This window comes from Drosophila subpulchrella, unplaced genomic scaffold, assembly GCF_014743375.2.
Source record: "Drosophila subpulchrella strain 33 F10 #4 breed RU33 unplaced genomic scaffold, RU_Dsub_v1.1 Primary Assembly Seq370, whole genome shotgun sequence".
Lineage (NCBI taxonomy): Eukaryota > Metazoa > Arthropoda > Insecta > Diptera > Drosophilidae > Drosophila > Drosophila subpulchrella.
In genome coordinates this window covers 1,515,998-1,539,272 of record NW_023665591.1, presented here as the reverse complement: position 1 = coordinate 1,539,272, position 23,275 = coordinate 1,515,998, and positions in this window count along the sequence as shown.

Below are 23,275 nucleotides of genomic sequence, written 5' to 3'. Positions count from 1 at the left end.
CCCGGTATTAAAGGTTCACGTGATTCTTTTCAAAACACCCGGTCAGCGACGTATACGCTGAATAAGTCGACAATAAAAATGTTTATAAACTGGGGGTGTTTCTCTCTGCTTCTCAAGTTTCTCTTCGGTCAAGAACCGTCCGATATTTAAGCCCCAAAAAAAAACAAAATAAATTTTCCTAACTAGGGGTGTTAGCCGCTTCTACACAACGCGGTTCCGCTAAGCTAACATGTCCTTACTTTCCCTTTTTCTAGACATCCAAATGTTCCAAACGGAATGGCTGTGTCTAGATCAGGAATCTGTCCAAAAACCCCCTCCCGACAGTCGCCGGAAAACAAGTTGTTTGACCGATCATTCTCGGGCTCCACAACCGTCTCCTATTTCTCTGGACTCGAACCAAGCAAACGACCTGACCAACTAGTCTAATACGTTGTGGGGCGTCGGCCATAGAAACTAAAAATCGTCCACCGCCCAAATATGTCAAGGGAAACAGCAAAGACTCGAACCAAGCAAACGACCGGACCAATGCCTAGTACGTTGTAATGCGTCGGCTTTGCGTTTCCTGTCAGTTCCCCCACCCCCATTCTGTCCTGGATCGACAAACGAACAGTAGACCCGCACCACAACTGCTAAATGCGTTACCGTAATGCTTGCGCTCCTGCTCTTTCTGGACTCGAACCAATTCAAACGACCGGGCAAATGCCTAGTACGTCGTGTGGCGTCGGCCAGAAAGCACCTATAAATTGTATTTACGATAATTTTAACAAATAGTCGGTCGACACTTAGTTGTAGGTATAGTATTATAAAAGGATAACTCATAGTTCTTGGTTTAAGGAAATTCCGGTAAATTTGTACATGAACAAAACAGAGAATTTCTAAGGTTACAAACGTTTCAAAGTCAGGCCTCTTTTCTGCGACCAAGTTCTGATTGAGTGGCCACTCAACACTGACAGTCACAGAAGTTGGGGACTTTACAGTTACTAATTTAAAGACAAAAAAAAAATAAGTAGGTGCATATTTAAAATTATTTTAGTTCTCTGCTCTATAAAACAGGAATATGAAAAATCCTAGCGTTGGGCGCCAATTCTGTTACGTGGGCATATTAGTGCCCGAGTCCTGACAGGGACTTGGGCCGAGGGAGAGGCGTCCGATATTCTGGTACCATTTGCCGGCATAAGCTACGTCGTACTCGGGTCGTGGGATCTTGGTAAGCCTATCTCCTCTCCAACATAACGAGAATAAATATTAAAAGTGCCTGGAAAATAATATTAGTTCACTAAGTTCGTCAGTCGTCAGTCCACACTGCCCCACAAGCTTAGTTGTCGCTTGATCGCAATACGATCGGGCTGTGTTTTGGCCATATTCCATCCCCTTCACAAGTTCGTGTGCCAATGGATCGTCGCGGGCCGCGCAATACGATCCCCTATTGTCAAGGTTGTCCGTCAAAAGATATGTCATTGTTCTTGACCTACTCCACTTCTCGCGTCAGCACACCCCTTTAATAGAGCTCTAGCACTTCATGGCTTGATATTCTTTTACATTTCAAATTTATTGGAGAATATTTATATTGGCGAGTGCCGTGGATGAATAACATAATGTTGGCTAAATCATATGAAAATTAAACTAATTGACAATATATGGTTAGCGGAGAGTATCGAATTTACCACCTGTGAAGGTGCACACATCAGCAAAATGGTGACTATTCACGACTACAAAACGTCGCTCAGAGAGCCCTTGCAATTGTACATACAACTACAAGGCTGATACTCGCCGCTGGAAAAGTTTATAAAAGTCTATAAAACTGTAGGATACTGCACGGATATTTATATATGTATGTTTATAAGAAAGGAACCGAGTTCCGACAAACTTACCCCCTCTTTAAATCCTGGGCGATGAGATCTCGACGCTCCGGATCCTGGGCTTTGGAAAATATTATATTGGATATGTATATATATAAATATACGTGCACCAAAATACGGCTGTTCTTAAGTATACCAATTCACTTAAACACAAAATATGTAGTTATATTATGCCAGAGGCATGCGACTTCTTCGACGGCTGTTCATCATGATTCGCACTTTGTCTATCGATTCGGTTGGTTTAAATGTATTTCAGTGCATGTTTGAATGCTTCCAATGTTTTTTTGTTGATTTTCACATGTTCTCCAATTGTATTATAAGAGGATATTGGTCTTTGGTTATGCGTGACTTCACTTTGGTTGGCTCGATTAACACGTTTATATTGCATCACTACTTTCTCCGACGTATGCTATTGGTCGCTACGCCTCTGAACGGATGGCTCCTACAGCTGAACAATTTTCAGGAGCATGGGGATCTCGGGTACTGCGGCTACAAACATCACAGTATGACAGATGTCGTCCTTATTGTTGATCCTGTCCACGTTCTTTGATGACAATGGCGGCGCTGGTCCGACACATGAGGATCTTTCGAGCAGCGATTTGTGTCCTCCTCAAGGACTGTTGGATATGGTGGCTGGTCCTGGTGACAAAAGTCTCCGTGGACGACTACCCCAGGGAAAGTCGTTTTCCCTCTGGGCTGCCGGCTTCCGTCAGCAAGACACACAAATGGATTCTCTCCCAAGCTCTATTTGTCTAAGGTCTTTTATACCTGACTAGAGGTCTTACTTGGCTGCCGGTATGGATCGGATAAACTAGGTGTTCCCACCTAGGATTACTGTTTCTTGATATCTGCTATCTTGGGAGTCAACGGCCGGCTGTTGCCCTTTGCCAGCTACCGGAGTATGGTTACTAGTATGTTGATCGTGGCCGTTGTTCTGGCCACGCGACACCCGAGAATTGCCGAATTGCATTTTCTTCTGCCTTTACCAGTGTGAGTCTCGTTAGTGACTGCACCCCTCCCCCTGTCTAAAGATTCGTCGTTGATTCTCTATGTGAATCTTTCTATGTGGAGGGCGTACGTAACAACTGTCGTTATCGTGCCTTCGGTCACAAACACACGAACATACATACATATGTGCATATAAAAGTGCACAGTCGGGCGTTTGATGTTTTGTACATTTTGCGCTGTGAAAAAGCACCAAAACTGTGAAACGCAAAACTTGGTTCGGGATAAAAATGAATCCACAAGTGACGTTGACTACTACCGAGTCAAAGCCCAATCTATTTTGTGGCAAATGAGCTCGATGAAATCTTATTTAAGCACTGATGCGGTTAATCAGTTTGTCGAAGCTGATTTGCTGGCGCGAATGAAGTGGATCAATTCCTTATACCAGGCATTTGATTCTGCGCAGACATCGTTGGAAAGACTGGATTTTGCAGAGATCTTGAACGTCCATCGGATTGAATTTGCCGATGTTTTCATGGATGTGAAGGCGAAACTAAGCCGAGGCTTGGCTGCTCATGGCAAGTCACAATTGCCGGCTTCAACCGCTGCAAATTCAACATCTATTGACATCACTTATGTGAGGAGTTGAATAACTCCCCCCGGCCGCTCACCAGATACGCGGCGAAATCGCGTAGTGACGGCGTGGCGAGGAGAGAGTTTGGAGACCAAGGATGGAGAACGAGAGAGCTTGGAGACCAAGGACGGAAAACAATAGAGTTTGGAGACCAGGGATGGAGAACGAGAGAGTTTGGAGACCAAGGATGGAGAACGAGAGAGTTTGGAGACCAAAGATGGAGATCAAGAGAGTTTGGAGACCAAGGAGCGGATAATGAGAGAATGGAGACTTGGCGGGCAGAGCAAGACTTCCGTGTGCAAAAGGGGATAACGGAACTCCACCGGACTTTGGACTCTGCCGTGAACTTTGGACCGGGAGACACAGGCGCGCCACAACCATCGCAGGAATCAGCGGGCCGGCAGCAGTGGGCAGAGCATCGGTTGGAAGCGGTACGTGAAGGACAAGTGGGTCAACGAGGAGGCACGGACTTTGGACCCGGAGTGGAGAGATCCAGCGGGCCGTGCGCAAAAGGGAAATAACGGTTCCCGAAGGCCCTACATAAGACCGCAGAGCGCTGGCAGCTGGATCAGTCGATCACGAGGAGTCAAACCATCAAGATCAGCTAAAATACCAAAGTGAACAGTCAGTCAACCAAGTTATCTACGAGGGAGCCACAACAAGGCGAGTCGTCGGAAGCAGCGCCGTGGGAGCACACAAGGAGCAAGATCGCTACATCGAGACGTTCGGGATTGGGACATCAGGAGTCTCCGAATTGAGACACAAGTGGCTTAGGTCCGGAAGGCAGCACACGACTAAATCAAGGCGTTTGTTTTCCAACTTTGTCACGACCACACCCTGGCGAGTCGCCCGACGGGTCTGTGAGAGTCACGCGAAAGAGCCCTACGACGAAGAACCGTTAGCTCGGGGAGGAAAGTTGTCTAAGACCAAGCAGGACCTGGCGTGAAGGACGAGCGGTGGATCGATTTGCGGTTTCAAGAGGCGTTGGCCTGGAGAGCCCTGCGATCACCGGCGAAGTTCCCGAACAGCAATCGCCCAAATCCCCGAGTGCCAGAATGCCGAGCTACTAGTCAGGAGACAGCGCCGAGGACATCGGCAGCGACGCCAGCAGACATCACCGGCAGCCACGTTACCATCGCCGCGCGGAGCCCATGGGGGAGCGCAGGAGCGTCGCGGACGTCAAGCATAAGGGTGAAGCCGGGTAGAAAGTGTGTTTTCTCACTGATCTACGGGGCAGTCACGTCATATAAATTTGGTGGGTCGAACACACAATCTTCTGAGCTAGCCGCACGAATCTCGTAGCGAGCAGACAACCAAATCTGTTCGATACATCTGGCGCCCAACGTGATTGTCCCAACAGTGAGAACAGCACAATAAAAATGGGAAAGAAGTGGATTTATTGCCTTAAGAAGGAGGACTTCGCCCATGTCACACAGAAGCTCAATGTCGCCCTGGAGGGCAGGCTAGACGACATGAGGAAGGCACTGTCGGAGCACTACTCAGAAACAGAGAGCGACCCACAACTCGTCGACATCTGGGCCGAGCTGGAAGCAACATACAACGACAGAGCCGACCCAAGCATTACGTTAACGAACGCTGAAGGGGACAACATAGTGGCAAGCCTGAGCATTGACAACATGCAAAAAGAGGCCCACAGGAGAGAATCAAGCCAAGATAAGAAAACAGCTGCGCTGACCCCGAGACCAGTCGGACTATGCAAAGGTCGCTAAACAGGTCCGCTAATGGTCGTTCAGGTTCGACGGGGCGGAAAAACCATTTGAGTTCCTGGAGCAGGTAGAAGGGTCCGCCAACACGTACGGCTTGGACCTTGATATGATCCCTCGAGCGATGCCGGAATTGCTTAAAGGAAGGGCTTTGAAATGGTTCATCGCCAACAACAAGCAATGGAGAACCTGGGCAGAGTTCTTAGAAAGCTTCCACACCTATTTGCTGCCAAGAGATTTCTTCACCAGGCTGGCGGACCAGGTCCGGCAACGGAAATAGGGCTTCACCAAGTCGTTCAAGGACTACATTATCGACATGCAGACGATGGTGAGGCCACTTAATTATTCTACGAAAGAGACGTTAAGGGTCATTAAAGAGAACTGCACCCCAAGCCTACGGATCTTCTTAAGAGCGCACAAATTGTCGGACCTGGATACGCTAATGATCCTAGCCGATGAGTACGAAGAACTTGAAAAGGAACGGGAAGTTTTCGCACAGGAGAACAAGTTCTGAAAGACCAAGTCGGCATCACCAACGCAGGTCACACGCAGAAGATGCGAGGAGACAGACAACCAGGACACACGAGGAAATGACCAATGGTCACCACCACACCAAGCCAGACGACAGCAGGCAACAGACGTACCACGCGGAGGCCAATGAACACCACCCCCACAGCATCAGAGACAGCCAAACAATACCTTGTGGAGGCTGCCAAGCAAAACACAGAGGCCACAAGATGCCACCCATATCACAGACCCGCAGGAGGCCTATCGGAAATGTGGTGGGAACAGACACTGGGCTAGAGGATGTCGAAACCAGCGGCTGTTATTTTGCTGGATATGCGGCAAGGTGGGTGTTAGGAGCGTCGATTGCTGCCAACGATCGGGAAATGGCCAGCGATCTCAGCCGCAGAGAGGCGAGCGGGGATCGCACAATGCCACCTCTCCAAACTAACGGGCAAGCTAATCGAGAAGGAGCAGCAGTTGTCCGCAGCTGTGATGATTGGCGGGAACAGCTACAAAGCCACAATCGACACCGGAGCAACGGCAAGCTTCGTTAGCGAAGAAATGGCGGACAATATTGCTGCTCTAGGAAGGACTACAAGGACGAGACGGCAGATTAGGTTGGCAGACGGAAGGTGCGGCGGAATTAATGCGCAGCTCGAGGAGTAGTGGACCCATTGGTGTTGGGATGGAACTTCCTGAAACAAATCGGAACCGAGATAAGGTGTGCTGGACACGAGATAATAATACCAGCCAGTAACCGACACAATGGATGGCTCGAGGAGAAGCTATCGGTAGCAGTCGTTCAACAAGTAATCGAGTTGGACGATACTACAGCGTTCCTTGAAGCAGAGCTGGCAGACTTCAGCACAATGACGGGAACATCGAATATGGCAGAAAACCAGATCAAAATGAAGGATGACAAGCCAATCAAGCAGAGATACTACCTAAAGAGCCCAAAAATCCAAGGGGAAATCAACGAAAAGGTGGACGAGCTTCTCCCCCATCGTGATCGTGAAAAAGAAGACAGGCAAGTGGAGACTGTGTGTCGACTTCAGACAGATCAACGCGAGGTCAGTGAAGGATGCCTACCCAATGCCCCGCATAAACTACATCCTAGATCAACTAAGGGAAGCGCGGTACATCAGCAGTTTGGACATGAAGGATGGATACTGACAGATCCCACTGGAAGAGAGTAACAGGCAATATATGGCGTTCACGGTACCAGGCAAATGTCTGTTTCAGTGGAGGGTAATGCCGTTCGGACTTCACTCGGCGTCGGCAACGTTTCAGCGAGTTTTGGACCAAGTAATTGTCCCCGAGATGTCACCTCACTCATTCGCTTACCAGGATGACTAATAGTGATCGGTCGCATGCTGGAAGAACACAAAAGAAACATTGAACCTAAAGGAGGCAAACCTAAGGCTGAATCCAGAAAAATGCTTAATCTTTAAGAAGACATCGAGTAAATAGCGAGGGAACAGATCCAGAAAAAGTAGCCGCCATCACTGAACTGGAACCGCCATCGACCGACAAAGAGCTCCGGCAATACCTAGGAGTAGCGTCGTGGTACCGCCGGTTTGTACCAGATTTTTCCAGAATCGTGAAGCCCCTGAATGACCTGCTGCGCAAAGGCAGTAAGTGGGAGTGGACACCAGAGCAGCAGATGGCGTTTGAGGAAGTAAAGTAAAACGACCGGACCAATGCCTAGTACGTTGTAATGCGTCGGCTTTGCGTTTCCTGTCAGTTCCCCCACCCCCATTCTGTCCTGGATCGACAAACGAACAGTAGACCCGCACCACAACTGCTAAATGCGTTACCGTAATGCTTGCGCTCCTGCTCTTTCTGGACTCGAACCAATTCAAACGACCGGGCAAATGCCTAGTACGTCGTGTGGCGTCGGCCAGAAAGCACCTATAAATTGTATTTACGATAATTTTAACAAATAGTCGGTCGACACTTAGTTGTAGGTATAGTATTATAAAAGGATAACTCATAGTTCTTGGTTTAAGGAAATTCCGGTAAATTTGTACATGAACAAAACAGAGAATTTCTAAGGTTACAAACGTTTCAAAGTCAGGCCTCTTTTCTGCGACCAAGTTCTGATTGAGTGGCCACTCAACACTGACAGTCACAGAAGTTGGGGACTTTACAGTTACTAATTTAAAGACAAAAAAAAAATAAGTAGGTGCATATTTAAAATTATTTTAGTTCTCTGCTCTATAAAACAGGAATATGAAAAATCCTAGCGTTGGGCGCCAATTCTGTTACGTGGGCATATTAGTGCCCGAGTCCTGACAGGGACTTGGGCCGAGGGAGAGGCGTCCGATATTCTGGTACCATTTGCCGGCATAAGCTACGTCGTACTCGGGTCGTGGGATCTTGGTAAGCCTATCTCCTCTCCAACATAACGAGAATAAATATTAAAAGTGCCTGGAAAATAATATTAGTTCACTAAGTTCGTCAGTCGTCAGTCCACACTGCCCCACAAGCTTAGTTGTCGCTTGATCGCAATACGATCGGGCTGTGTTTTGGCCATATTCCATCCCCTTCACAAGTTCGTGTGCCAATGGATCGTCGCGGGCCGCGCAATACGATCCCCTATTGTCAAGGTTGTCCGTCAAAAGATATGTCATTGTTCTTGACCTACTCCACTTCTCGCGTCAGCACACCCCTTTAATAGAGCTCTAGCACTTCATGGCTTGATATTCTTTTACATTTCAAATTTATTGGAGAATATTTATATTGGCGAGTGCCGTGGATGAATAACATAATGTTGGCTAAATCATATGAAAATTAAACTAATTGACAATATATGGTTAGCGGAGAGTATCGAATTTACCACCTGTGAAGGTGCACACATCAGCAAAATGGTGACTATTCACGACTACAAAACGTCGCTCAGAGAGCCCTTGCAATTGTACATACAACTACAAGGCTGATACTCGCCGCTGGAAAAGTTTATAAAAGTCTATAAAACTGTAGGATACTGCACGGATATTTATATATGTATGTTTATAAGAAAGGAACCGAGTTCCGACAAACTTACCCCCTCTTTAAATCCTGGGCGATGAGATCTCGACGCTCCGGATCCTGGGCTTTGGAAAATATTATATTGGATATATATATATATAAATATACGTGCACCAAAATACGGCTGTTCTTAAGTATACCAATTCACTTAAACACAAAATATGTAGTTATATTATGCCAGAGGCATGCGACTTCTTCGACGGCTGTTCATCATGATTCGCACTTTGTCTATCGATTCGGTTGGTTTAAATGTATTTCAGTGCATGTTTGAATGCTTCCAATGTTTTTTTGTTGATTTTCACATGTTCTCCAATTGTATTATAAGAGGATATTGGTCTTTGGTTATGCGTGACTTCTCTTTGGTTGGCTCGATTAACACGTTTATATTGCATCACTACTTTCTCCGACGTATGCTATTGGTCGCTACGCCTCTGAACGGATGGCTCCTACAGCTGAACAATTTTCAGGAGCATGGGGATCTCGGGTACTGCGGCTACAAACATCACAGTATGACAGATGTCGTCCTTATTGTTGATCCTGTCCACGTTCTTTGATGACAATGGCGGCGCTGGTCCGACACATGAGGATCTTTCGAGCAGCGATTTGTGTCCTCCTCAAGGACTGTTGGATATGGTGGCTGGTCCTGGTGACAAAAGTCTCCGTGGACGACTACCCCAGGGAAAGTCGTTTTCCCTCTGGGCTGCCGGCTTCCGTCAGCAAGACACACAAATGGATTCTCTCCCAAGCTCTATTTGTCTAAGGTCTTTTATACCTGACTAGAGGTCTTACTTGGCTGCCGGTATGGATCGGATAAACTAGGTGTTCCCACCTAGGATTACTGTTTCTTGATATCTGCTATCTTGGGAGTCAACGGCCGGCTGTTGCCCTTTGCCAGCTACCGGAGTATGGTTACTAGTATGTTGATCGTGGCCGTTGTTCTGGCCACGCGACACCCGAGAATTGCCGAATTGCATTTTCTTCTGCCTTTACCAGTATGAGTCTCGTTAGTGACTGCACCCCTCCCCCTGTCTAAAGATTCGTCGTTGATTCTCTATGTGAATCTTTCTATGTGGAGGGCGTACGTAACAACTGTCGTTATCGTGCATTCGGTCACAAACACACGAACATACATACATATGTGCATATAAAAGTGCACAGTCGGGCGTTTGATGTTTTGTACATTTTGCGCTGTGAAAAAGCACCAAAACTGTGAAACGCAAAACTTGGTTCGGGATAAAAATGAATCCACAAGTGACGTTGACTACTACCGAGTCAAAGCCCAATCTATTTTGTGGCAAATGAGCTCGATGAAATCTTATTTAAGCACTGATGCGGTTAATCAGTTTGTCGAAGCTGATTTGCTGGCGCGAATGAAGTGGATCAATTCCTTATACCAGGCATTTGATTCTGCGCAGACATCGTTGGAAAGACTGGATTTTGCAGAGATCTTGAACGTCCATCGGATTGAATTTGCCGATGTTTTCATGGATGTGAAGGCGAAACTAAGCCGAGGCTTGGCTGCTCATCGCAAGTCACAATTGCCGGCTTCAACCGCTGCAAATTCAACATCTATTGACATCACTTATGTGAGGAGTTGAAAAACTCCCCCTGGCCGCTCACCAGATACGCGGCGAAATCGCGTAGTGACGGCGTGGCGAGGAGAGAGTTTGGAGACCAAGGATGGAGAACGAGAGAGCTTGGAGACCAAGGACGGAAAACAATAGAGTTTGGAGACCAGGGATGGAGAACGAGAGAGTTTGGAGACCAAGGATGGAGAACGAGAGAGTTTGGAGACCAAAGATGGAGATCAAGAGAGTTTGGAGACCAAGGAGCGGATAATGAGAGAATGGAGACTTGGCGGGCAGAGCAAGACTTCCGTGTGCAAAAGGGGATAACGGAACTCCACCGGACTTTGGACTCTGCCGTGAACTTTGGACCGGGAGACACAGGCGCGCCACAACCATCGCGGGAATCAGCGGACCGGCAGCAGTGGGCAGAGCATCGGTTGGAAGCGGTACGTGAAGGACAAGTGGGTCAACGAGGAGGCACGGACTTTGGACCCGGAGTGGAGAGATCCAGCGGGCCGTGCGCAAAAGGGAAATAACGGTTCCCGAAGGCCCTATATAAGACCGCAGAGCGCTGGCAGCTGGATCAGTCGATCACGAGGAGTCAAACCATCAAGATCAGCTAAAATACCAAAGTGAACAGTCAGTCAACCAAGTTATCTACGAGGGAGCCACAACAAGGCGAGTCGTCGGAAGCAGCGCCGTGGGAGCACACAAGGAGCAAGATCGCTACATCGAGACGTTCGGGATTGGGACATCAGGAGTCTCCGAATTGAGACACAAGTGGCTTAGGTCCGGAAGGCAGCACACGACTAAATCAAGGCGTTTGTTTTCCAACTTTGTCACGACCACACCCTGGCGAGTCGCCCGACGGGTCTGTGAGAGTCACGCGAAAGAGCCCTACGACGAAGAACCGTTAGCTCGGGGAGGAAAGTTGTCTAAGACCAAGCAGGACCTGGCGTGAAGGACGAGCGGTGGATCGATTTGCGGTTTCAAGAGGCGTTGGCCTGGAGAGCCCTGCGATCACCGGCGAAGTTCCCGAACAGCAATCGCCCAAATCCCCGAGTGCCAGAATGCCGAGCTACTAGTCAGGAGACAGCACCGAGGACATCGGCAGCGACGCCAGCAGACATCACCGGCAGCCACGTTACCATCGCCGCGCGGAGCCCATGGGGGAGCGCAGGAGCGTCGCGGACGTCAAGCATAAGGGTGAAGCCGGGTAGAAAGTGTGTTTTCTCACTGATCTACGGGGCAGTCACGTCATATAAATTTGGTGGGTCGAACACACAATCTTCTGAGCTAGCCGCACGAATCTCGTAGCGAGCAGACAACCAAATCTGTTCGATACATCTGGCGCCCAACGTGATTGTCCCAACAGTGAGAACAGCACAATAAAAATGGGAAAGAAGTGGATTTATTGCCTTAAGAAGGAGGACTTCGCCCATGTCACACAGAAGCTCAATGTCGCCCTGGAGGGCAGGCTAGACGACATGAGGAAGGCACTGTCGGAGCACTACTCAGAAACAGAGAGCGACCCACAACTCGTCGACATCTGGGCCGAGCTGGAAGCAACATACAACGACAGAGCCGACCCAAGCATTACGTTAACGAACGCTGAAGGGGACAACCTAGTGGCAAGCCTGAGCATTGACAACATGCAAAAAGAGGCCCACAGGAGAGAATCAAGCCAAGATAAGAAAACAGCTGCGCTGACCCCGAGACCAGTCGGACTATGCAAAGGTCGCTAAACAGGTCCGCTAATGGTCGTTCAGGTTCGACGGGGCGGAAAAACCATTTGAGTTCCTGGAGCAGGTAGAAGGGTCCGCCAACACGTACGGCTTGGACCTTGATATGATCCCTCGAGCGATGCCGGAATTGCTTAAAGGAAGGGCTTTGAAATGGTTCATCGCCAACAACAAGCAATGGAGAACCTGGGCAGAGTTCTTAGAAAGCTTCCACACCTATTTGCTGCCAAGAGATTTCTTCACCAGGCTGGCGGACCAGGTCCGGCAACGGAAATAGGGCTTCACCAAGTCGTTCAAGGACTACATTATCGACATGCAGACGATGGTGAGGCCACTTAACTATTCTACGAAAGAGACGTTAAGGGTCATTAAAGAGAACTGCACCCCAAGCCTACGGATCTTCTTAAGAGCGCACAAATTGTCGGACCTTGATACGCTAATGATCCTAGCCGATGAGTACGAAGAACTTGAAAAGGAACGGGAAGTTTTCGCACAGGAGAACAAGTTCTGAAAGACCAAGTCGGCATCACCAACGCAGGTCACACGCAGAAGATGCGAGGAGACAGACAACCAGGACACACGAGGAAATGACCAATGGTCACCACCACACCAAGCCAGACGACAGCAGGCAACAGACGTACCACGCGGAGGCCAATGAACACCACCCCCACAGCATCAGAGACAGCCAAACAATACCTTGTGGAGGCTGCCAAGCAAAACACAGAGGCCACAAGATGCCACCCATATCACAGACCCGCAGGAGGCCTATCGGAAATGTGGTGGGAACAGACACTGGGCTAGAGGATGTCGAAACCAGCGGCTGTTATTTTGCTGGATATGCGGCAAGGTGGGTGTTAGGAGCGTCGATTGCTGCCAACGATCGGGAAATGGCCAGCGATCTCAGCCGCAGAGAGGCGAGCGGGGATCGCACAATGCCACCTCTCCAAACTAACGGGCAAGCTAATCGAGAAGGAGCAGCAGTTGTCCGCAGCTGTGATGATTGGCGGGAACAGCTACAAAGCCACAATCGACACCGGAGCAACGGCAAGCTTCGTTAGCGAAGAAATGGCGGACAATATTGCTGCTCTAGGAAGGACTACAAGGACGAGACGGCAGATTAGGTTGGCAGACGGAAGGTGCGGCGGAATTAATGCGCAGCTCGAGGAGTAGTGGATCCATTGGTGTTGGGATGGAACTTCCTGAAACAAATCGGAACCGAGATAAGGTGTGCTGGACACGAGATAATAATACCAGCCAGTAACCGACACAATGGATGGCTCGAGGAGAAGCTATCGGTAGCAGTCGTTCAACAAGTAATCGAGTTGGACGATACTACAGCGTTCCTTGAAGCAGAGCTGGCAGACTTCAGCACAATGACGGGAACATCGAATATGGCAGAAAACCAGATCAAAATGAAGGATGACAAGCCAATCAAGCAGAGATACTACCTAAAGAGCCCAAAAATCCAAGGGGAAATCAACGAAAAGGTGGACGAGCTTCTCCCCCATCGTGATCGTGAAAAAGAAGACAGGCAAGTGGAGACTGTGTGTCGACTTCAGACAGATCAACGCGAGGTCAGTGAAGGATGCCTACCCAATGCCCCGCATAAACTACATCCTAGATCAACTAAGGGAAGCGCGGTACATCAGCAGTTTGGACATGAAGGATGGATACTGACAGATCCCACTGGAAGAGAGTAACAGGCAATATATGGCGTTCACGGTACCAGGCAAATGTCTGTTTCAGTGGAGGGTAATGCCGTTCGGACTTCACTCGGCGTCGGCAACGTTTCAGCGAGTTTTGGACCAAGTAATTGTCCCCGAGATGTCACCTCACTCATTCGCTTACCAGGATGACTAATAGTGATCGGTCGCATGCTGGAAGAACACAAAAGAAACATTGAACCTAAAGGAGGCAAACCTAAGGCTGAATCCAGAAAAATGCTTATTCTTTAAGAAGACATCGAGTAAATAGCGAGGGAACAGATCCAGAAAAAGTAGCCGCCATCACTGAACTGGAACCGCCATCGACCGACAAAGAGCTCCGGCAATACCTAGGAGTAGCGTCGTGGTACCGCCGGTTTGTACCAGATTTTTCCAGAATCGTGAAGCCCCTGAATGACCTGCTGCGCAAAGGCAGTAAGTGGGAGTGGACACCAGAGCAGCAGATGGCGTTTGAGGAAGTAAAGGCAACTTTCAGGCCATATCTGGAAGGTTACCACTGTAAGGTAGTAACCGACCACATGGCCCTGAAGTGGCTCAACAGCATCGAAAGCCCTTCAGGAAGGATCGCCAGATGGGCCCTGGAGCTACAACAGTACGACTTTGAGATAGCGTACAGAAAGGGTCAGCTAAACGTGGTGGCCGACGCATTATAAAAACAACCACTACCAGAGTCGCTACGAGGATTAAAAGAGGCTTCGGCAACAATAGCTTCAGGAGGGTGCACTTGGATCAAGGACATGGGCGAAAAGATAAGGACCCAACCGCAGAAGTACCCGGACTATGTTATAGATGGTGAGACACTGTACAGAAACATACCTTACCGAGCAAGCAGTGAAGACGTCGCGTCATGGAAGATGTGCGTCCCAAAGTCGCTACGGGAAACAGTGTTGAGGGAAAACCACGACGCACCGTCTGCGGGACACGTAGGAAGCCGGGGGACAATTGCACGGTTGGTAGCCCGATACTACTGGCCAGGCATGCATAGAGACGCCCGAGCCCACGTAAGAAAATGCGAGATTTGCATGCGGTTTAAGCCCAATCAGATGCAGGCGGCCGGGAAGATGTTGACCCAAGTGCCGGAGGAACCATGGGCCACGGTATGTGCAGACTTCGTTGGACCCCTACCAAGATCTAAGCACGGGAACCAAATGCTGCTGGTCATGATAGACAGATTTTCAAAATGGACGGAACTGGTGTCCCAACAGAGTCGGTCAAGAAGGCGTTTAGGGAGCGCATAATCGCAAGGTACGGGGTCCCGAAGGTGGTCATAACGGACAACGGAGTGCAGTTTGCAAGCCGTATCTTCAAGAGTTATCTGGCTGAGATGGGTATCAGACAAAAGTTCACCGCACCATACACACCACAAGAGAATCCGACCGAACGAGCAAACAGAACGGTCAAGACCATGATTGCGCAACTCGCAGGGCAGGAACAGAGAAATTGGGACGAGGAGTTGCCGGAGACTATGCTTGCAGTGAACACGAGCACATCGGAATCCACCGGCCATACACCGGCGTTTCTTACCCAGGGCAGGGAACCGCGTCTACCCAGCAGCCTATATGATAAGGAAACCCTAGGCACTGGACGAACTACGGAAACCCCTGAGGAAAATGCCAACAAACTGAGGGAGGTATTCGAGATCCTACGGCGCAATATGAAATAGGCGTCCCAGGACCAAGCCAGACACTATAATCTGAGAAGGAGGCAATGGTCACCAGCGGTGGGCGATATAGTGTTGGCCAAGGAACATCACCTGTCCAAAGCGGCTGAAGGGTTCGCTGCAAAACTAGCCCGGAGGTACGATGGCCCTTACCAGGTTGTAGATTTCGTCTCTACAGTGATCTGCAAAATACGCCACACACAGTCGAAGAAAGAAAGGACCGTTCACGTTGGCGAGCTCAAGCAACAACAAAACAGTAGGTACAAGGCGACAGGACTGGGCGTCAGGCCGAAGCGAGAGCCATTCATACGCCACACGGAAAGGACAATCAGGATAGCACAAGGACATGGATAAGGATTTCACATTGATCCAGACTGCGAGGCAACAGGATTAGGCGTCAGGCCTAGGCGAGAGTTATCCACACGCCACACAGAAAGGTCAACCATAAGGATAGGTCACAAGGACATGGATAGGAATATCACATTGATCCAGACTGCGAGGCCACAGGATTATGCATCAGGCCTAAGCGAGAGTCATCCACACGCCACGCAGAAAGGACAACTACAAGGATAGGTCACAAGGACGTGGATAAGGATGGATGGTGATCCCGACCGCAAGGCAAAAGGATTCAGCGTCGGGCAGTTGCCAGAGTCATCCGCGATTACGCCAGTCGGAAGGGACACTTACAAGACGGCACAAGTTTATGGGTAACGTTTAGGGAACCAAACGCAAGGTAAGAGGATTCAGCGTCGGGCAGTTGCCAGAGTCATCCGCGACTACGCCAAACGGAACGGAAACTTACAAGACGGCACAAGGATACGGGTATCGTGTATGGATCCAACCGCAAGGCAACAGGATTCAGAGTCGGGCATTTGCCAGAGTCATCTGTGATTACGCCACGTAGAAAAGAGTATGCGCGGAGGGAGACAAGCAACACAAGTCGCGCAGTCCAGACGCACACCGAAGCATCCGGAGATTCTATACGGAAGGCGCCGGACGAATTCGTCTAGTTGTTATCCGAGGAAAGGGGGAGGACGGTGCAGAATTAGATCTACACCGTAGCCAGCTGGTCACAAAAGACAGAAACACGCACCGCACCAACAGTTAACTATATAAAAAAAGGAATTGGTTTCATGGCAATAGTAGTAGTAATACAGATTAGAAATCAAAAAAAAAATGGACGGACCGAGCAACCAACATGCCATATCTGCCTTAAATATTTTGTAGTAATTCCAGCCTCAAACGGCATATGCTTACCCATAATCGTAAGACAAATCCGATGAAAGGGTCGCGACATGAATTACTTGCGGCGGCACAAGAGGCGCATTCATGGTAACCGACGAGCGTCGAATGAAAGAGAAGTAAATGCCGGTTCAACCAAAATTGCAACTCAACCCGGGCAGAAAAGCTCTGCTGCAAACGAAGGCCAAATGTTATTCAAAGCCGCTGGGGCCATTGCACTTGGGGTTAAGAACAACAAACGGCATAGACTGGGAGGAGCTGAAAAAAAACAAGGAAGAACGCTATAGTCGAGTACCTCGACTATCAGATACCCGTTACTCAGGTAAAGGGACCAAAGGAAAATGGAGATATGCAAGCAGCAAATGCGCCACCTACCGGCGGTAGACAGATTTAAGCGTTGTGGGCGTTAGAGTGGGCGTGGCAAAGTTTTTTTTTAAATCAATCGATAGGTATTGATGAGACCAATACATTTAAGTTAAAATTTTTTATCTAGCACAAAAATTGTGGGCGCCACAGGCTTGGGCGGTTTGTGGGCGTTAGAGTGGGCGTGGCATATTCGCGTAACAAACTTGCGCTGCGCTCAAGCCTACGGAATCTAAATCTGAAATCCCATTTCTCTATCTTTGATATTTTCCGAGATATCCGCGTTCATATTAACGATTTTTTGAAGTTTGTGGGCGGTTTGTCGCCGTTAAAGTGGGCGTGGCAAACTTTTTTTTGAGTCAATCGGTAGGTATTGATGAGAACAATACATTTCAGTTAAAATTTTTGTTCTAGCATCAAAACTGTAGGAGCCACAGTTTTGGGCGGTTTGTGGGCGTTAGAGTGAGCGTGGCACTCTTTTGAAACAAACTTGCGCTGCGCAGGAATCTCAGGAATCTGCATTCCTAATCCCAGTATTGTAGCTCTTAAAGTTTCCGAGATCTCAGCGTTCATACGGACAGACGGACAGACGGACATGGCTAGATCGACTCGGCTAGTGATCCTGATCAAGAACATATATACTTTATGGGGTCGGAAACGCTTCCTTCTGCCTGTTACATACTTTCCGACGAATCTAGTATACCCTTTTACTCTACGAGTAACGGGTATAAAAATGGAAAAGACAAGTCATCCCGAAGCTCAAAAGTTGCAAAATCACCACGAGCCAGGGAAGGGGGCGCCTTGATAGGCGATCGATTGGCACTGGATGATAGTGCGATCGAGCAGGTGGCAACGCCGCCGCGCCGGTATCGATAGTCGAAGAAACATCGATCACGCACGGATGGTGTGACCAGGCGGAGGAACCATGGAAAGGAGTAGGACGCAGCAATGAGCAGCGAGCTGGGTATCGATAGCCCAAGAGTACCGATGTCCCAGTGGAAACATTGGAAATATCGGCGTGGGAGATTTCAAGTTGCTACAAGGAGGATGCTCAGCGCTGTAGAAACTCAATGGAGTTAAGAGCGTCGAGGGAGCATCGGGGGAGCAACGAGGGAGCGCCGCGGGAATCGGAGGGAGTTGAATAACTCCCCACAAGTCTAAGCAGCAGCAGCAGCAGATGGCCGCCCGCTCACCAGATACGCGGCGATTTCGGGTAGTGACGGCGAGGACAGAGTTTGGAGACCAAGGATGGAGAACGAGAGAGTTTGGCGACCACGGACGTAGAACGAGAGAGTTTGGAGACCAAGGATGGAGAACGAGAGAGTTTGGAGACCAATGATGGAGAACGAGAGAGTTTGGAGACTAAGGATGGAGAAAAAGAGAGTTTGGAGACCAAGGAGCTGATATTGAGAGAATGGAGACTTGCCAGAGTCATCCGCGATTACGCCAGTCGGAAGGGACACTTACAAGACGGCACAAGTTTATGGGTAACGTTTAGGGATCCAAACGCAAGGCAAGAGGATTCAACGTCGGGCAGTTGCCAGAGTCATCCGCGACTACGCCAAACGGAACGGAAACTTACAAGACGGCACAAGGATACGGGTATCGTGTATGGATCCAACCGCAAGGCAACAGGATTCAGCGTCGGGCATTTGCCAGAGTCATCTGTGATTACGCCACGTAGAAAAGAGTATGCGCGGAGGGAGACAAGCAACACAAGTCGCGCAGTCCAGACGCACACCGAAGCATCCGGAGATTCTATACGGAAGGCGCCGGACGAATTCGTCTAGTTGTTATCCGAGGAAAGGGGGAGGACGGTGCAGAATCAGATCTACACCGTAGCCAGCTGGTCACAAAAGACAGAAACACGCACCGCACCAACAGTTAACTATATAAAAAAAGGAATTGGTTTCATGGCAATAGTAGTAGTAATACAGATTAGAAATAAAAAAAAAATGGACGGACCGAGCAACCAACATGCCATATCTGCCTTAAATATTTTGTAGTAATTCCAGCCTCAAACGGCATATGCTTACCCATAATCGTAAGACAAATCCGACGAAAGGGTCGCGACATGAATTACTTGCGGCGGCACAAGAGGCGCATTCATGGTAACCGACGAGCGTCGAATGAAAGAGAAGTAAATGCCGGTTCAACCAAAATTGCAACTCAACCCGGGCAGAAAAGCTCTGCTGCAAACGAAGGCCAAATGTTATTCAAAGCCGCTGGGGCCATTGCACTTGGGGTTAAGAACAACAAACGGCATAGACTGGGAGGAGCTGAAAAAAAAACAAGGAAGAACGCTATAGTCGAGTACCTCGACTATCAGATACCCGTTACTCAGGTAAAGGGACCAAAGGAAAATGGAGATATGCAAGCAGCAAATGCGCCACCTACCGGCGGTAGACAGATTTAAGCGTTGTGGGCGTTAGAGTGGGCGTGGCAAAGTTTTTTTTTAAATCAATCGATAGGTATTGATGAGACCAATACATTTAAGTTAAAATTTTTTATCTAGCACAAAAATTGTGGGCGCCACAGGCTTGGGCGGTTTGAGGGCGTTAGAGTGGGCGTGGCATATTCGCGTAACAAACTTGCGCTGCGCTCAAGCCTACGGAATCTAAATCTGAAATCCCATTTCTCTATCTTTGATATTTTCCGGGATATCCGCGTTCATATTAACGATTTTTTGAAGTTTGTGGGCGGTTTGTCGCCGTTAAAGTGGGCGTGGCAAACTTTTTTTTGAGTCAATCGGTAGGTATTGATGAGAACAATACATTTCAGTTAAAATTTTTGTTCTAGCATCAAAACTGTAGGAGCCACAGTTTTGGGCGGTTTGTGGGCGTTAGAGTGAGCGTGGCACTCTTTTGAAACAAACTTGCGCTGCGCAGGAATCTCAGGAATCTGCATTCCTAATCCCAGTATTGTAGCTCTTAAAGTTTCCGAGATCTCAGCGTTCATACGGACAGACGGACAGACGGACATGGCGCTTCCTTCTGCCTGTTACATACTTTCCGACGAATCTAGTATACCCTTTTACTCTACGAGTAACGGGTATAAAAATGGAAAAGACAAGTCATCCCGAAGCTCAAAAGTTGCAAAATCACCACGAGCCAGGGAAGGGGGCGCCTTGATAGGCGATCGATTGGCACTGGATGATAGTGCGATCGAGCAGGTGGCAACGCCGCCGCGCCGGTATCGATAGTCGAAGAAACATCGATCACGCACGGATGGTGTGACCAGGCGGAGGAACCATGGAAAGGAGTAGGACGCAGCAATGAGCAGCGAGCTGGGTATCGATAGCCCAAGAGTACCGATGTCCCAGTGGAAACATTGGAAATATCGGCGTGGGAGATTTCAAGTTGCTACAAGGAGGATGCTCAGCGCTGTAGAAACTCAATGGAGTTAAGAGCGTCGAGGGAGCATCGGGGGAGCAACGAGGGAGCGCCGCGGGAATCGGAGGGAGTTGAATAACTCCCCACAAGTCTAAGCAGCAGCAGCAGCAGATGGCCGCCCGCTCACCAGATACGCGGCGATTTCGGGTAGTGACGGCGAGGACAGAGTTTGGAGACCAAGGATGGAGAACGAGAGAGTTTGGCGACCACGGACGTAGAACGAGAGAGTTTGGAGACCAAGGATGGAGAACGAGAGAGTTTGGAGACCAATGATGGAGAACGAGAGAGTTTGGAGACCAAGGATGGAGAAAAAGAGAGTTTGGAGACCAAGGAGCTGATATTGAGAGAATGGAGACTTGGCGGGCAGAGCAAGAGTGCCAGAGTGGCAGAGCATCGGTTGGAAGCGGTACGTGAAGGACAAGTGGGTCAACCAGGAGGCACGGACTTTGGACCCGAAGTGGAGAGATCCAGCGGGCAGTGCGCAAAAGGGAAATAACGGTTCCCGGAGGCCCTATATAAGGACGCAGAGCGCTGGCAGCTGGATCAGTCGATCACGAGGAGTCAAACCATCAAGTTCAGCTAAAATACCAAAGTGAACAGTCAGTCAACTAAGTTATCTACGAGGGAGCCACAACAAGGCGAGTCGTCGGAAGCAGCGCCGTGGGAGCACACAAGGGGCAAAATCGCCACATCGAGACGTTCGGGATTGGGACATCAGGAATCTTCGAATTGAGACACAAGTGGCTAAGGTCCGGAAGGCAGCACATGGCTAAGTCAAGGCGTTTGATTTCCAACTTTGTCACGACCACACCCTGGTGAGTCGCCCGGCGGGACTGTCAGAGTCACGCGAAAGAGCCCTACGACGAAGAACCGTTAGCTCGAGGAGGAAAGTTGTCTAAGACCCAGCGTACCTTGCCCGACCAAGCAGGACCTGGCGTGAAGGACGAGCGGTGGATCTATTTGCGGTTTCAAGAGGCGTTGGCCTGGAGAGCCCTGCGATCACCGGCGAAGTTCACCGGCGAAGAACAGCAATCGCCCAAATCCCCGAGTGCCAGAATGCCGAGCTACTAGTCAGGAGACAGCGCCGAGGACATCGGCAGCGACGCCAGCAGACATCACCGGCAGCCACGTTACCATCGCCGCGCGGAGCTCATGGGGGAGCGCAGGAGCGTCGCGGACGTCAAGCATTAGGGTGAATCCGGGTGGAACTTTCGTCTGCGCTAGGCGTAAAGCAACGTGAACCGCTAGACAGCTTTCTGGCGGTAGCCTTGACAGTCAGCGCGATCTGAGCAAGAACCTAGCGGGACCGTCCGGGACAGAGCAGGGGACAGGTATTGCCTCGAAAGGCGTTGTCCTGGAGAGCATGGCTTGTTCACCCTAGTCTGAGAACGGTGACGCTTCCCTAAGCCCACAAGGCCGAACTCTCTGCGAGTCCAAGGCGCGACAAGCGACCCCAAGACAGCGCATCGGCAAGCAAGCAGAGGCGGCCACTACAAGCGTCCCGAGACACAGGAGCCAGCGGACGTCGAGTCAACGCGTCGACAAGCCAGGACGAGGAGTACCAGCAGTCGGCGGAACTAGAGCAAGGAGATACCAGCCACACAACCGCTGTACTTATACCACGAAAATAAATCCCACTGTTACCATTCGAACCCTGTGTTTTCTCACTGATCTACGGGGCAGTCACGTCATATAAATTTGGTGGGACGAACACACAATCTTCTGAGCTAGCCGCACGAATCTCGTAGCGAGCAGACAACAAAATCAGTTTGTTAAACTAATAATGCGGATCTTTCTTTTCGATCTAGGAAGCCGCGGTTGCTAAATATGGAAATTGCTCGTTATCATGGATCAGACTCTGAGTGGTCGGATTTTCTTGCGACTTTCACTACGGTCATCGGAAATGATGATGAGCTAAGCGACATTGAAAAACTACAATATTTGCGTTCGAGTTTGGGCGGCGTGGCTCTGGAAACCATACGCTCGCTCGAACCCTCGAATGCTAATTTTAAAAAGGCTATGAATTATGGTTAATCGATTTGATAATAAAGTTTTACCCTTTCAGGCACATGTTCAGGCAATATTCGGTTTAAAGGGTGTCGAGAAGGGATCTTCGAAGGGTCTTCGGGAGCTGAGCGATTGCATGAATTCGCATCTGCGAGCAATTCGAACCCTGGCCAATACGCAACAAATTTTGGACGGACTTTTAATTCACATCGTCACTCGAAAACTGGATCAGAGGACGCGGGAAAAATGGGAAGAGGATTTGTCAATCACTGAGCTGTCTACCTGGGATGCTATGGAGTCGTTTTTGGAAAAGAGGTGCAGGATGATGGAAAACTTGGATCAAGCCTTGGTAACTCAAACACCAGGCCAGCAGGTGGGAAAAAACTTGCACAAATATAACCAAAATACACTTATTGCTTCTGCTACTAACTCAAATCATTTGACATGCTTATTTTGCGATGCACGATTTCTCGATTTTTAAATTTGAGTCCGAATCTTCGATATAGAGAAGCAAAGAAGTTGCACCTATGCCTCAACTGTTTGCGCAAGGGGCATAGTTTGCAGCAATGCAAGTCGACTCACTGCAAGTATTGTCGCATGAAGCACATTTCATTATTACACATGAACCATGACCCATCCGCAACATCAACCTCATTTTCATCTCCATCATGCGATCCATCCTCGAGTTCTCAGACATTACCACCTACTTCATCAGCATTAGTATCATGTTCGCATACATCATCGCATCCTGATCATCATATACCAAGCCCTCCACCCAAAACCTTAAATATTTTGCCGATCGACTACGTGTTGCTTCCAGCTGCTATTATCTACGTTAGAAATAGAATTGGAGCATTCTTGCCTTGCCGAGCAATTTT